Source organism: Chionomys nivalis, chromosome 1 (genome assembly GCF_950005125.1).
Source record: "Chionomys nivalis chromosome 1, mChiNiv1.1, whole genome shotgun sequence".
Taxonomy (NCBI): Eukaryota; Metazoa; Chordata; class Mammalia; order Rodentia; family Cricetidae; genus Chionomys; species Chionomys nivalis.
This window is the reverse complement of record NC_080086.1, coordinates 21,689,832-21,707,367: the sequence shown is the minus strand read 5'-3', so window position 1 is coordinate 21,707,367 and position 17,536 is coordinate 21,689,832. Positions and strand designations below refer to the sequence as shown.

Sequence of the window (17,536 nt, the reverse complement as noted above, 5' to 3'; positions counted from 1 at the left end):
TAGAAACAGTCATCAAAAGTCTCCCAACCAAAAAAAAAAAAAAAAAAAACAGGACCAGATGCTTACAGCTCAGAATTCTTCAAGATTTTCAAAGAAGAAATAATACCAGTACTCAAATTATTCCACACAACAGAAACAGAAGGAACATTGCCAAACTCTTTTTAAGAGGCTACAATTACACTGATACCCAAACCACAGAAAGACATTACTAAGAAAGAGAATTACAGACCAATCTCTATCATGAATATTGGGGCAAAAATACTAAATAAAATGCTGGAAAATTAAATCTATGTCAGAACCATCATCCATCATAATCAAGTTTCCTTCATTCCAGAAATGCAGGGATGGTTCAACATATGCAGGGATGGTTGAACATTCTGTCAACATAAACCACCATATACACAAACTGAAAAATAAAAAAACATATGATCATCTCATTAGATGCCAAAAAAGCTTTTGACAAAATACAACATCCCCTCATGATAAAGGTCTTGGAGAGAGCAAGGATACAAAAACATATCTAAACATAATAAAGGCAATACATACCAAGCCAACATCACTTGGAGAGAAACTCCAAGTGATCCCATTGAAATCAGGAACAAGACAAGGTTGTCTACTCCCTCCATATCTATTCAATATAGTTCTTGAGGTCCTAGCTAGAACTATAAGACACAAAAGGAAAATCAAAGGGATACAAATCAGAAAAGAAGTCAAAATCTCACTGTTTGATGATGATATGGTAATTTACATAAGCAACTCCAAAAATTCTACCAAGGAACTTCTACAACTCATAAACACTTTCAGTAATGTTGTGGGATATAAGATCCTATACACAATAGCCACAAACAGCATAAAATATCTTGGAGTAACTCTAACCAAACAAGTGAAAGACTTATATGACAAGAACTTTAAGTCTTTGAAGAAAGAAATTGAAGAAGACACCAGAAAGTGGAAAGATCTTCTATGCTCTTGAGTAGGTAGAATTAACATAGTAAAATGGCAATCTTACCAAAAGCAATCTACAGACTCAATACAATGCCCATCAGAATCCTATCAAACTTCTTCACAGACCTCAAAAGAATGGTGCTCAACTTCATATGGAAAAAAAAATAACAGGATATCCAAAATAATTTTGTACAATAAAACAACTTCAGGAAACATCACAATCCCTGACTTCAAACTCTACTACAGACCTATCGTACTGAAAACAGCCTGGTATTGGCATAAAAAGAGAATGGAGGACCAATGGAACTGAATTGAAAAGCCGGATATCAATGCACACACCTTCAAAAACCTGATTTTTGACAAAGAAGCAAAAAAACATCAAAGGGAAAAAAGAAAGCATATTTTACAAATGGTTCTGGTGAAACTATATCTCAACATGTAGAAGAATGAAAATAGATTCGTATCTATCACCATCCACAAAACTCAAAGACCTCAACATAGAACCAGACACACTGAACCTCATAGAAGAGAAAGTGAGAAGTACACTTGAATGCATTGGCCCAGGAGACCATTTCATAAATATAACCCCAGCAGTACAGACACTGAGAGAAAATATTAATAAATGGGACCTCTTGAAACTGAAAAGCTTCTGTAAAGCAAAGGACATGGTCAACAAGACAAAACGGCAGCCTACACAATGGGAAAAGATCTTCACTAACCCCACATCAGACAGAGTCTGATCTTGAAAATATACAAAGAGCTCAAGAAATTTGTCATCAAAAAAAAAAAACAACAAATAATAAAACAAAAAAAATTGAGTACAGACCTAAACAGAGAACTCTCAACAGAGGAATCTAAAATGGCTGAAAGACACTTAAGGAAATGTTCAACATTGTTATTCATCAGAGAAATGCAAATCAAAACAACTCTGAGATTCCATCTTAAACCTGTAAGAATGGCCAAGATCAAAAATACTGATGACTACTTATGCTGGAGAGGTTGTGGGGTAAGGGGAACACTCCTGCATTATTGGTTGGAATGCAAGCTGGTATAGCCCCTTTGGATGTAAGTGTGTCTATTTCTCAGAAAATTAGGAAACAACCTTCCTCAAAACCCAGTAATACTACTTTTGGGTATATATCCAAAGGGTGCTCAATCATGCCACAAGGACATGTGCTCAACTATGTTCATAGTAGCATTGTTCGTCATACTCAGAACCTGGAAACAACCTAAATGCCCTTTGACTGAAGAATGGATAAGGAAACTGTGGTACATTTACACAATGGAGTACTACACAGCAGAAAAAAATTAATGACATCTTGAATTTTGCAGGCAAATGGATGGAGCTAGAAAACATCATTTTGAGTGAGGTAACCCAGACCTAGAAAGACAATTATTACATGTACCCACTCATAAATGGTTTTCAAACATAAAACAAAGAAAACAAGTCCACAAATCACAATCCCTGAGAACCTAGAAAACATTGAGGGCCCTAAGAGAGACATACATAGATCTAATCCTCATGGGAAGTAGAAAAAGACAAGAACTTCTGAGAAAATTGGGAGTATGGGACCTTGAGAGAGGGTTGGAAAGGAAGGGAGAGGTAGAAAGGGGAGCAGACAAAAATTTATAGCTTAATAAAAATAATAAATAAAAATAAATGTTTTAATAACTTAGGACTTTTCTTGACAATGAGACACATCTGTTCCTGATAGAACAAGCTACTTCAAGAGGAAGATGGGTATTGAAGAGGCTCGTTATGGAGTTGGTCAGTTATTTGTACAAGAAACTGCACTTGCCTTGACTGCTTGATAAACTGGACATGCAGGACCAGCAGAGAAATGACTGCTAATCTTGCCTAAAGGTGAGATGGTCTTTTGAGGTTCTTGATACATGATAGAGTCTGCCAGACATTCTGCAGGACAAAGAAAACTGTGACTCACAAGTTGCCAGTACAAGCAGAACTGTCTTTAAATTTTTTCTGCTTCCTGGAAAAGTCTGATGGATACTCTGGTCCTATAGGCTGAAGATGGATGCCCCAATGGTACAGAAGAACTTTGGGTGACTGTCCAGGCAGTGGGATGTGTCTTTAATTCTAGAGTTTTGGAAGTTGCTTACAATGTACCTCATATTTACTTAGGTAATATATCTTTCTGGAGTCTTTGATGGAGTTGAAGAATTTATAGTTATAGATATGGTTTTCCTTAGTTATGATAAAAGATAAAGTAGAAATAAATATTGTAACTGTAATTCTTGCTTGATTTCTGCTTTGTTATATGTAGTTTTACTGTGTTAAAGTTAAAACTTTCCTTTTTATTTAAACAGAAAAGAGGAGGTGATGTGGGAGTCCCCTCCTTGTGCTATGATTACCATTAATGAATAAAGAAACTGCTTTGTACCTATAGCAAGGCAGAACTTAAGTAGGCAGGGAAAGCTAGGCTGAATTGTGAGAGAAATAAGGGCAGAGTCAGGGAGAAGCCATGGAGCTTCTGCCAGAGTCAGACATGCCAAAACTTTGCCAGTAAGCCACTGCCACGTGGTGATACACAGATTAATAGAAATGGGTTAAGTTAATATATAAGAATTATCCAATAAGAAGCTAGAGCTAATGGGCCAAGCAGTGATTTAATTAATACAGTTTCTAGGTGGTTATTTCAGGGCTGAGTAGCCAGGAATGAAACTAGTGGCTTCCTCCAATATACAACATTAAATTTCCTTTTACTCTTTCTCTCTTCAAACTCTATATTTTGTATTTCTTTTTGCCCATATTACATTCTTTCATTGTAGATCAGCACAACAGTGATCACTAATAATCAAACAACAGAATTAATGTTAGGATCTCTTGAAATCTCTGCCAATGAAATTAGTCCAAAAATCTTTAATTTAGTCCGATAGAGTTCCTTTGGACCAGGTAAAAATGCCTCAATATTATTTGTCAAAGTATCACAAGAATGGTCCCCAACTCAGTTGCTAGTATTGTTCCCTCTTGAAGTCTCTTGAGTTGGTCCTCCATAGTTCAATTTTTCTCACCACCACTGTCTTCCAAACTCATTATACCATGACCACTAAACCCTGATTTTAGCATCCAACCATTTTCCTAGTCCAAAATCCCAAAGTCTTTCACATTGTTCCAAAACATCACACTGTCAGGTCTGTCAGAGTACCACCCTACTTCCTGGTACCAATTTCCATATAAGTTACTCTTCTATTGTTGTGAAGAGACACCATGACCAGAGCAATTTATATAAAAATTAGAGTGCATAACCATTATGGTGGAAAACCTGGCAGCCGAAAGGCAAGGTGATGGAGCAGTAGCTAAGAGTTTACATCCTGATCTGCAAATTGCATGCAGAGAAAGAACTAACTGGGAATAGCATGGGCCTTGGAAATCTCAAAACCCATGCCCAGTAACATACCTCCTCCCACAAGGTCACACCTCCAAATACTTCCTAAATTCTTCAGTCAACTAGGGACCAAACATTAATATATGACCCTATGAAGTCCATTCTCATTTAAACCACCACACTCAGTTCTTTTATCCTTTTAACTATAATCTTTGCTATTAAAAATTTTTAAATTTATATGGTCTCATCTGCCTATTTTGCTTTTGTTGTCAATGTTTTGATACCACATCCACAAAGCATTACCAAGTACAATGTCACAAAGTTATCTCTATATTTTCTTTTTGGTATTTTGAAATTTTTTTTGTGTCATCTAGTTAATCAATTTTGAGTTAATTTTTAAATATTATAGTTTAATACTGAGTCAAATTTTACTATTTGTATGTTGATTTCCAATTTTCTAAGCATCTTTCATTGAAGGGTTCCTTTTTCCTGAGTTCTATCAGTTGGTACACTTGTCAAGATAATTTGACTATATACTGTCAATTTATTCATATTCTCTGTCCTGTGTTATTATTTTCCTTTGGTCTGTTTGCATCTATGCCAGTAGAACACTGTTTTGATTACAACATTTTACTAAGATGTTCACAAATCAAGAAACACATATCTTCTAACTTTGTTTTATAATTTTTAAAAAAGATTTATTAATTATGTAAACAGTGTTCTGCCTGCATGTACACCTGCAGGCCAGAAGAGGGCACCAGATCTCATTATAGATGGTTGTGAGCTACCATGTGGTTGCTGGGAGTTGAACTTAGGACTTCTAAGAGCAATCAGTGCTCTTAACCTCTGAGCCATCTCTCCAGCCCATTTTATAATGTTTTGAATTCACTGAGATTCCATTTAGATTTTGGTATAAAATTTTCTATTTCTGAGAAGTTACTATTAAGATTTTGATAAGGATTGCTTTGTATCTGTAAGTACTTTGTTTAATATGGTCATCTCAACAATATTGTCATCCAACCCATTAACTCAAGATTATTTAGTGCCTGCTTAATTTCATTCAGCAGTGCTTCACTCTTTTCACTGTATAAGTCCTTCACATTTATAACTGACTACATTCATAAATATTTCAGTCTGCTTCATGATATTGGAAAATGGATTTAAAAAATTTCCTTTTTAGTTATTTGTAATGAATGAGTTGTGTACAGAATGGTAAGAAATTCCTGCATTTTAATTTTACATTCTGATATGTTAAATTGCTTTTTCAGTTCCAATGAGTTTGTGTGTATGTTTCAGACAGACAGGCAGTGGGATAGGGACAGATGTGGGGTTTTTTACTTGAACATTTTATGTACGTACACAATATATTTTGTTCATAACCACTCCTTATATCATATCCTCACAACTCAGCTGAGACTCACCTTCAACACGTCCCTCTCCCATCTATATGACTTTTCCTTTATGTTTTTAAAAACTCATTGAGTTCAGTGAATGCTACTTGTATATGCATAGGTATGGGGCCACCCCCTGGTATAGAAGCAATCCTCCAGTGGCCACACTATACAGCCCAGGTGTCCTGGAAGTCATTGTGTAAACCAGGCTCACAGAGATCCTCCTGTATTTGCTGACTAAGTGCTGGCATTAGAAGTGTGTTCCACCATGCTTGCTCATGCTGAAATTTTTATTGGCTTGATTTTATAGATTGTCACAACTTTATGAGTTTGTGAATGCAATGACCATTTCATGTTCTGAAGACAGAATTTTATGGCAATTTTACATTCTTTTCACACCCTCTTCCATGAATTCTCTGGGTGGGAATTAATATTTCTTTAAGGCTGAGAACTCACAGTTATTCCCAGAACTTTGAGCAGTTTAAGTAAACCAGAACTGACTACTTCCCACTGCAAAAAAGAAGTTTCCCTGATTCAGGTAGAGAACAGCAATTATCTAAGGGGATAAACATAGATATTTGGACGGTAATCTGACAAGATGACCATTTATCAAACCAACTGTAGTAGGCTCCTTGTTAGGGCCTATGACTTTTCTAGCCATTGTTTTTTAACATGTATACAATATCAGATATGAATAGATGTTAAATCTAATTGGAAAGCAGTTGTTTACCCCCATAACCTTCATACCAGCATTGCACTGGAGGTCATTTTGCATGACTGATTGATGTTGTACATTGATGGCTTCTCACTCAGCAGTCTGCATAGAGTCTTATAGAATTATGGAAGCTTACCAGCAGCTTAGAAGTTTCCTGGTTAATCCCATATTTGTTTATGTTCTGAAAACATGTGGTATCTTCAACAATAGGGTCTTACCCATATAGTAATAGTGGACAATCAAGAGCGATGGCAATAGCCAGTGTTGTTTTGGGGAACTCTCAGGTTTTCCTGACAAGTAACTTGTAGGGTATTCCAGGACTTGCACTGATTTTTGTTTCATTACCTTTGTGTTCTGGGAGCAGCATTCTGAGAACACATGAAGAATACTGTTAATTCAAACTGTTAATCTCACTGATTGAGAATAAGACTACTACAACAGTGAAATCAAATTTGCAGCAAGCTTTAATTAAATTCTGGATGGCTAGATAGGCTCTGGCCAGGTCCATACCCAGGTTTTCACAAAAATGGTTCAAGATCACACTGTGTAGTGACTTAAAAAGTAAAACCCATAATTCATTGCATTCCCCATCAGGTTCAATCAGGGGCAAATATACATCCTGATGTACCTCCATCCTGTGAGTCCCCCACCCTTAAGTGATCAAGCACATCCAGTGCAGATAGGTCAGACAAACTTATTTAGCGGAATGAAAAATATGTGACTTATTATATCCCACAAACAATAGCCTCCAGAATTGCAGGAACTCTCTGTTCTTGGGCAAAGGTTGTGCAGATCAGAGATACTTTTGTTTTATGACTTTCTTAGGCATAGTAATTAAAACTTAAAATGTAACTTTGGGTCTCAGATAGATTACTTTAAAGAACATCAATTTTAAATTAGTTTGTAAATTATTGTGTTTCATAAGGTTTTCTCATACATTCTGTTGTTTATTTTTTTTAATCCACTGGTTACCTCTTTTATCTCTCTAGCCCCTCCTCCATCCTTGCCTAAAACGAACACATTTTTAGTTTTGTTCTTGTATTTTTCATTCCAGGATTTCTGTTTGGTTCTATTTATGGTTTCTACATCTTCATTGGTATAGTTTACCTACGCATTGATTTCCTACAGTTGTTTCTCAGTGGTGTCCATGTTCATCTTTATGACAAGTTTTAGAAATTCTTTGTCTAGGAATTGTAGACTAACTTCAGTAGGTCAATCACCTGCTATCTAAGCAGTATGACCAGACTTCAGATCCCTAGCACCTGTGTAAATAATTGGCTCACCCACAACCCCAGTGTTTGGGAGGTGATGTGGGGGACCCTTGGAGCAAGTTTGTTAGCTAAACTAATGTAATCAATGGGCTCTGGGTTCATTAAGAGACCCTGCTCAGTAACTAAAGTAGAGCATGATCAAATAAGAAACTTGATATCAAACTCTACCTCCACATGCACACCCATGCACCACAGATGTACACTTACACAGATGTGAGCACTCATATTCACACTTACACATACTAAATACACATTTTAAAAATAAAGTAGAATTATGTCCCAAATAGCTATACATCTGTGCTACTTTAGTTTAAGAAATATTCTTGTACTTTGATTGGATAACATTTTGTTATTTGGTTTTGTTTTGTGATTGGGCATCTGAAAAACCGGATGATGTGTGGGATTCCACTCTGTATGTTGTGAACATGTTTTATTACTATTGTTTAATAAAGAAGCTGCTTTGACCCATGACAGGGCAGAATATAGACAGGAGGAAAATGCAAAAGGTATACACACACATACACACACACACACACACACACAGAAAAAGAGGAGTAGAGTCAGGGAGATGGCATGTCAAAAAGACACCAGAATCTTACCAGTAGGTCACAACCTTGTAGAGATGCATAGATTAATAGAAATGGGTTAATTTAAGATATAAATGCTAGGTAGAAATATGCCTTAGCTGTTGGCCAAGCAGTGTTGTAGTTAATATAGTTTTGTGTGATTATTCAGGTCAGGATGGCCAGAAACATAACAGCAGTCTTCATTTACAACCAGCCACCTCTTGCATGGACTCTTCATCTCAGGAAAATTTTCATCAGGTTAATATTGTGTTTCTCAAACCTGTTTTCATATCTCTCTTTGTGTACTGTCTGCCCATGGACGGTGCCACAAACATTCTGCTTTCCTCTATTATCTGTGGGCTACAAACTGGGGGCAGGACCTTTGGTGATCCACATATGGCAAGATAGAAACAGTTCTCAGGTATTCCAAAGGCAAGCAAAATACTCCATTAATGCCGATTGTTTCGTTTCATTGAAAATTAATAACCTCTCTGTGGTGATTCTGACCAGCAGGACATTTTTCAGTGACAGGTCCTGAGAAGGAAGGTCTAAAGCATCAGAGATAAAGAATATAGAATAGGTGAGCTTGGGAAGTCTTGCAGAAGCTATATGTTATTCCAAGCCAGCTCATTAAGAAATATCTTATGCACTAAAAGTCAACAGGAAGCTAACAAAACAGTAAAAGGAACATGGAGAGTTAAAGAGCCTGACAGACAAAGCACACTGTGGTCTTTGGGATAATAACTCCAGTCTTTTATAGAGAAAAGTTTCAGTATTCAGGAACTGAAGTTTTAACCAATTTGAAGTATGGCCCCAGGTCCAGACTGTCCTTGCCAAGTTCAACCCTGGGCAGGACACAGAATTATGTTCCTTCTGCCTTTTCATCAGGACCTCTGAGAAAGCTTAAGTTAGGTTTTGTTAGGTCCTACACTGTGGAAGGTTTCTGCCCAGATCTTCTGCAGGATAAAGCATAAGAGAGCTGCATCAATTACCTACCCCCTTTTCTGTAATATATCTCCTTGGTTTTATTTCTTTATTTTTTAAATATTTATTTATTTATTTTTTCATTAAAAATTTCTGCCTCCTCCCCGCCTCCCATTTCCCTCCCCCTTCCCCCATCCTCTCCCCCTCCCTCTCCAGTCCGAAGAGCAGTCAGGGTTCCCTGCCCTGTGGGAAGTCCAAGGACCTCCCCCCTCCATCCAGGTCTAGGAAGGTGAGCATCCAAACAGGATAGTCTCCCACAAAGTCAGTACAAGCAGTAGGATCAAAACCCCATGCCAGTGTCCTTGGCTTCTCAGCAGCCCTCATTGTCCGCCATGTTCAGAGAGTCCGGTTTTATCCCATGCTTTTTTAGTCACAGTCCAGCTGGCCTTGGTGAGCTCCTATTAGATCAGCCCCACCGTCTCAGCGGGTGGGTGCAGCCCTCGCGGTCCTGACTTCCTTGCTCATGTTCTCCCTCCTTCTGCTCCTCATTTGGACCTTGGGAGCTCAGCCCGATGCTCCAATGTGGGTCTCTATCTCTATTTCCATCCACTGCCAGATGAAGGTTCTATGGTGGTATGCAAGATATTCATCAGTATGGCTATAGGATAGGGCCATTTCAGGCTCCCTCTCCTCAGACACTCTTTGGTTTTAAAATAGTCTGGGACTGCAGCATCTTAGCTAGACTCCAGACTTCTCACAGAGGTGCTCTAATCTGTATGTCAATGCCTAATGCAATACCTCTGTGGAGAAGGAGATGTTCTAGCTTCCTGGTGAGCCAGTCTGCTCATGACACCATTCCTTTGTATTTTTAGCCTGAAGAATATAATCTTATATCACTATTATCACTTTGTGGTTCATATTTTTACCTTCTTGCTGAAAATAGCTACTTTATCACACTAGTTTTTACATTAAGAAGTACTATTACTTATATTTTTCCTCTTTTTTTCTACGTATCCCAACTCTTATTATTAACCTGGAATGATTTGATATCAAAATGGGCTTCTAGTTAAAAATGTATCTTCATTTTTTCTTGAGACACTAATATTAATTTCTCTATTTTCATATTCTGAAACCCAGGATTATATATAATCATTCATTATTTGAATTATTTAGATTTAATGTCACATTGTCTGTTTGTAATACCACACTGTATTCTTTTTCATACATTTTCTGTTTGTCTTCTCTTTCTCCATATATATTATTATGACAAGATCAAGGTAATTCTGAATTCTAATATATGCTGTGGTAAAAATATCTTTCTGGCTATCAGATGATCAAAAGACATTATTAATACAGGTAAATTCTTCAGGATTGTAGCCTCAAGAAGGTGTATTTTTGTATCTGTAGGATGGTTGCTGCATAAGGTGCAGTGGTTGTTGCAGATACTCTGTAACTAGCAAGTGATCAGTTTGTTTTACACTCATGTGGACAAATGACACTTATCTCTGGTTGTTTTTTTTCACTTACACCATGTTTTGTGGTATAGAGGCATTTGTAAGTATCTTTATCTGAAACCATCTCACCTCAAATCTGCCATTCTTAGCAGAATGACTCTGAATTCCTAGTAGTCACAGATGCTTTCTTTCTTCCATTGTACACTTTTAGCTCCTTTATCGAAAATGAGGTGTTCATAGGTTTGTGGGTTAAAATCCAGGTCTTCTATACGATTCCATTGATCGACTTCTCTGTTTTTATGCCATTACCATGCTGTTTTCATTACTGTAGCTCTGTAATAGAGTTTGAAGTCAGGGATGGTAATGCCTCCAGAAGTTCCTTTATTGTATAAGATTGTTTTGGCTATCCTGGGTTTTTTGATTTTCCATATAATGGGCACAGGAGATCGCTTCCTATGTATAACCCCAGCAGCACAGACATTAAGGGCAATATTGAATAAATGGGACCTCCTGAAACTGAGAAGCTTCTGTAAAGCAAAGGACACTGTCACTGAGACAAAAAGGCAGCCTACTGACTGCGAGATCTTCACCAATCCCGCAACAGGCAAAGGTCTGATCTCCAAAATATATAAAGAACTCAAGAAACCAGGCATTAAAATGATAATTAAACCAATTAAAATGGGGCACTGAACTGAACAGAGAATTCTCAACAGAAGAAATTCAAATGGCCAAAAGATACTTAAGGTCATGCTCAACCTCCTTAGCGATCAGAGAAATGCAAATCAAAACAACTTTGAGATACCATCTTACACCTGTCAGAATGGCTAAAATAAAAAACACCAAGGATAGCCTTTGCTGGAGAGGTTGTGGAGAAATGGGTACCCTCATTCATTGCTGGTGGGAATGCAAACTTGTGCAACCACTTTGGAAAACAGTGTGGCGGTTTCTCAGAAAAATTGGGATCAACCTACCCCTGGACCCAGCAATACCCAAGAGATGCCCTATCATATGACAAAAGCATTTGTTCAACTATGTTCATAGCAGCATTATTTGTAATAGCCAGAACCTGGAAGCAACCTAGATGTCCTTCAATGGAAGACTGGATGAAGAAAGTGTGGAATATATACACATTAGAGTACTACTCTGCGGTAAAAAACAATGACTTCTCGAATTTTGCATGCAAATGGATGGAAATAGAAAATACGATCCTGAGTGAGGTAACCCAGACCCAAAAAGAAGATCATGGGATGTACTCACTCATAATTGCTTTCTAGCCATGGATAGGGGCCACTGAGTCTATAATTTGTGATCCTAAAGTAGCTAAATAAGAGGGTGAACCCAAGGAAAAACATATAGTTATCCTCCCAGCTATGGGAAGTAGACAAGATTGCCGGGCAAAAAAATTGGAATCTTGGGGGTGGGGTGGGATAGGGGTAAGGGGAGATGGGGAGAGAAAAGTGTGAAGGAGAGGATGGGGGGAACTTGGGGAAACGGGATGATTGGGGATAAAGGAAGGTTGGATAGGGGAGCAGGGAAGCACATATCTTAGTTAAGGGAGCCACCTAAGGGTTGGCAAGAGACTTGAACCTGGAGTGGCTACCAAGTGCCCAGGGCAATGTCCCCAGTTAGTTCCTTGGGCAGCTGAGGATAGGGAACCTGAAATGACCCTATCCTATAGCCATACTGATGAATATCTTGCATACCACCATAGAACCTTCATCTAGCGATGGATGGAGATAGAGACAGAGACCCACACTGGAGCACCGGACTGAGCTCCCAAGGTCCTAATGAGGAGCAGAAGGAGGGGGAACATGAACAAGAAAGTCAGGACCACGAGGGCTGCACCCACCCACTGAGACAGTGGGGCTGATCTATTGGGAGCTCACCAAGGCCAGCTGGACTGTGACTGAAAAAGCATGGGATAAAACCAGACTCTCTGAATATGGCGGACAATGAGAGCTGATGAGAGACCAAGGACAATGGCACAGGGTTTTGATCCTACTTCATGTTCTGGCTTTGTGGGAGCCTAGACAGTTTGGATGTTCACCTTCCTAGACCTGGATGGAGAGGGGAGGACCTTGGACTTTCCACAGGGCAGGGAACCCTGACTGCTCTTCGGACTGGAGAGGGAGGAGAAGAGGAGTGGTGGGAGGGGGAGAGGGGCGGGAGGAGGGGGAGGGAAATGGGAGACAGGAAGGAGGCGGAAAATTTTTTTTCAATAAAAATAATAAAAAAATAAAAAAAAAGAAAAATGCAATGTGTCTGATCAAGAGATTATGGCTGAACCAACAGGTAATTGTGTGGCTTGAATTTTCTGAGAAAAAGAGGTAATTTTTGATAGAAAATGTTAGTTCCCTCAGTCAGAGTTCACAACAGTCTGCTTTAAGACATTATATCACAATGGATTTATCTCTGAGAAGACAGTCCCAAAAATGTTAAGAACTTGTCGAAAGTTGATGTGGGAGTGTCATATATCAATCTGTTGCTTTCATTGGTTAATTAGTAAAGAAACTGCTTGGCTTGATAGGTTAGAACATAGGTGGGTGGAGTAAACAGAACAGAATGCTGGGAGGAAGAGGAAGTGAGGCAGATGCCATGCCTCTCCTCTCCAGGGCAGATACGATGAACCTCCTACCCAAGATGGACGTAGGCTAGAATCTCCCTGGTAAGTTACCACCTCATGATGCTACACACATTAATAGAAATGGGCCAAACAGTGTTTATATGAATATAGTTTGTGTGTTGTTATTTTGAGGCATAAACTAGCCAGGCGGCTGGGAGCCGGGCGGGGCGAAAAGCAGGCCTGCCCACCGCTCCTACTACAGGAAGTCATATGGTTCATAAATGTTGGGTCTCTGAACTGTATTGAAGCTGGGTGACCTTGACATCTATGATCTTAGGCACCTGGCCATGCCTCCTCAGGTTGCAGGTGCACGTGACCCCTAGAAGACAGATATCAAGTTAAAAAGTAGAATATTTGATTATTTTAATGACCATGTAAAACAGTTTTCTCCGTCTGAAGTTATTAGAAACAAAACATAGAGTGAATCCTTTGTCACCAATTATGATTCCTTGACATATGACAGCATCAACCTTGTTCCAGTAAGTGCTAAATGAAACAACTGCTGTGAGTTGATTGTAGTATAGCAGCAATGGACAGAAATAAACATGTCTTCTTTCTCACTGTAGGGAGATCAGCCATACTAAAGTTTCCAAGAGATTGGCATCTACACTAGAATAAATGCTTATTTTTTTCTCAAAATTCCAGACCTTGGAATGAAGGTCGAGCTGATTGCTCTGTGAAAGATGACACTTTGCTGCTCATTCAAGATAAAAAAGAACTGGTAAAGTGTTAAAATGCACAGTAGAATGTAATACTTTTTTAAAGCTATGTTGTTATCTCTGTACTTTAACCAATTTTCTATGTCAAGAAAATGGAGACCTAATTTTAGGAAGTTCAAAATTGGAGAGAATGATTGTACTAATGAATTAATAGCTGAATACAGTAGAAGGAATCAATTAAACATATACCTGGTCGTGGTGGTGTACACCTTTCACTCCAATACTTGGGAGGCAGAGGAAAGTGGGTCTCTCTGAATTTGATGCCAGTCTGGTCTACAGTCCTAATTATAGGACAGCCAAAACTACACAAAGATCCCCTGTCTCAAAACACACACACACATGCAGGTTTCTCTCTCTTCATATATAGATTTACATATATGTATATTGTTCTCTCTCTCTCTCTATATATATATATATATATATATATATAGAGAGAGAGAGAGAGAGAGAGAGAACAATTTCATAAAGTAGAGATAACTTTATGCTGATGGGTAGCTAGAAGTAAAAGTGTTTTACAAGGTTGGTAGAAGAAAGTAAGTCATGAATAAACAGATTTTAGATTAAGCATTCTACTATGTTTTCAATATAGAGACTGATTCAGGACGTCTCAAATAGAAAAGGGCATCAGTTTTCTATTGGACTAAGATATGTACCAATGGAGAAGATCTGGAAGTGGATAAATGGATCTACTTTAAATCTTGATCAGTGAGTATTAAATTATTTTATTTGGATAATCAATTCACATCCATTTTCCTGAAAATTAGATTTTTATAATTTTAATTTAGTTTGTAAATCTTGAGAGCATTAAATTAGTCTGAAAAGATAATTCCCACATTGAAAATTTTCATGTACAAGTAGACATCGACCCTTATAATATTTGTGTGCATGTGTTTGTTTACAATGAAGAAAATTAAAATTAAAAGACAAGTAGATTAAGTTCTTAGGGTAAGAGATAAAATAGTTTAAATGCTTATCTTAAATTTATAGATTTCACTTTTCTTTTCATTTTTCTATACATCCCCACTGACATAGAATTTCTATAATTTTTTTAAAAATATTTTATGTGTGTGTGCCTGAGTTTATGTCTGCGTTCCATGTACATGCAAAAGTCCACAGAAGTCAGAACAAAGCATCAGAATCTCTGGAATTGGAGACACAGATAATTGTGAGTTGCCCAATGGGTGCTGGAAATTGAACCCGGGTTCTCTGTGAGAGCAGTCAGCACTCCTCACCCCTAAACCACTCTTCAGCTCCTACACAGAAGTCCTTAGCAGCACTTTAGAGTTATGGTGATAAAGTTGCACCATTGAGTCATGAAATGAATATCTCTAGACAGAATCAGTGTAGACATTGCAGTTTAAAATAATTTCATACATAGAAAAGTTTGATTTTCTATTTTGTGTGTTTCTGAGAGTATGTTAACTTTGGTTTGTGTGTGTTTCTTAATTGAGCTATGATATAAAATGCTCACTCAATTTTGAGTCATAGTAAAAATAATAATAAATAAGAATGTATATCTGAAGCAGAAGATTTAGCTCAGTTTTGTGATTTTACTCTTTGGATAAAATGATGCTCTGATTAGACAGAAGAGACAAGGTAAATTTTGAGTCCATCAAACTACAATAGAAGTGCTTTATCTCTACATCACAGCAGAATGACTGGAGGTGGAAATAGCAAAATCACCCAGAAGCATCTGGGCCAGTGAGCCTGGAGTACACAACACAGTGGTAAGGGAGGTTCCCCCCAAAATTGTCCTATGACTTTTACACAAACTCTGACCCTCCCTTTATCACCCCATCTCCCTTCTAGCTTATCTTAATTCCCTGAGCCCTGTTTTTCAGGTAAGGAAATAAGGGAAAAGTTTTACAAATTAAGATCATTGTGGGAAATAAAAGATATGATGTTAGAGCCTTCATCAGAAATCTGGCTGGGTAAGTACTGGGAATCTACCAAAGGCTTTTTGAAAAGTCATTGATTTGAACAGATTGGCATCAAGAAAGAGGTCTTGAAAACTGGAGAAAGAAGCTGCAGGATGAAACAATAAATTTTAGAGACATTTACAGAAGCCCAGTTGAGGGAAGTTTATAGTTTGATTAGCATGCTGGACACTAGGATGACATCAAATTTACTACTCAGGCCCAAGAAGGGGCTCCGGGAAGAAACAGAAGCAAAGTCACAACTGTGAGGGAGCCCTGCCTATTGCCTGATGTGTGACATCCTCTGCTAGAGACTGGCAGGTCTTGAACTCCCCACTTCCTTGTAATCACCGCAGAAACTGCCTGTGTTAGTGCTTGACTTCTGGTCCTATTTCCATCCTCAGCGATCCCAGGATTGCTCAGTGTGGGACTAGTGGTGTGATAAACCTAACATCCGCCAGCTCTGGGATAAGAAGGGAAGGAATCCAATTCTGCTCCACATGAATTTAATGTCCTTTGTTCTTTGCATCCAATTTTCTGTAGACCCACTGTGATCACATTGTATGATGAGTAAATTTGAAGAGCACCTACTTATGTAACTATTGTTATATATTCATGTACATCACAGCGGCTTTCCTTAACATCAACTGGTTTTACCCTATATAATAAAGGAAAATGAAGCTCAACAAAAAGCTGATGCTTTTCACATGGTCACAGGATATGTTAGCAGTAGAACAAATAGTTTTCATCTCATTTTCTCAAACCTTCTCCTTTTTGTACATCACTGTGAAGATTCTTGCCGGAAGAATTCTTTTCCAGAGGGTGAAACTGAATATTCTAGAGGTTTCTGTCAGCTGTATCTTTAATGTTTACCTTGTTTACCTTCATTCTGTGTGTTTATTATACATAAACACAATGTAATCTACAGCACTCTTAAAAGTTCAAAGAACAATAAATGACTGATGTGACAATTGTAAGAAAATTATAAAGACTAGGAACAGCTACTTTTTGCTCTTCAGATTACAAGTCACTGGCAAGGAAGAAGAAAACAGCTGTGCTCTCATCTCGGGGACAAAAGTGTTTTCTGACACTTGCTCTGCAGACAACCATTGGATCTGCCAAAAGAAGCTGAAACACGAGTGAGATCCTGACTCCCGGTTGTGAATCTTGTCTCTATTCTTTTACCTTCCATACCAGCTGTCTGCATTGAGCTGTCAAGGCTGTCCCTCCCAGTGCAGTTAGTAGCGCAGAGCATGGACTATAAACCCAGTGTGACTCTTACAGATCTCACTTCCAGTTTCTTTATTCTGTAAATGTAAATGCACATTGACACAGTTGTGCCATTCTAAGAGAAGTATTCTATAGAAGGAAGCCCAGGCCATCAGGGACCACTGGAGGCCTTGTGTAGCATTTGCTGATCTCTGTGCATGAGGTCATTTAGACAGCTGCAGCAAACTGCAAAGTCCTAATCTTTTAACTCAACCCCAAACTACCTTGCATTTGGTCTGTAGAGCCTTGATTAAAGTCTTTGCTCTTGATTCTGATACAGAGGCCCACAAAAAAGGAGCATGAGAAAGAATGAGCTGTTTTGTTTGACACCTTCACATTAGTTGATTATTAATTGAGTAATACTGTGATAATGGGAGTCACTCTAGGTAAACTGGGCTA

The 17,536-nt window shown here is 38.2% G+C and overlaps 1 pseudogene; it reads left to right on the top strand.

Moving 5' to 3' along the window:
- The first annotated feature begins 4,214 nt into the window (after window positions 1–4,214).
- Window positions 4,215–17,011, top strand: LOC130886119 (killer cell lectin-like receptor subfamily B member 1; annotated as a pseudogene).
- The last annotated feature ends 525 nt before the right edge of the window (window positions 17,012–17,536 follow it).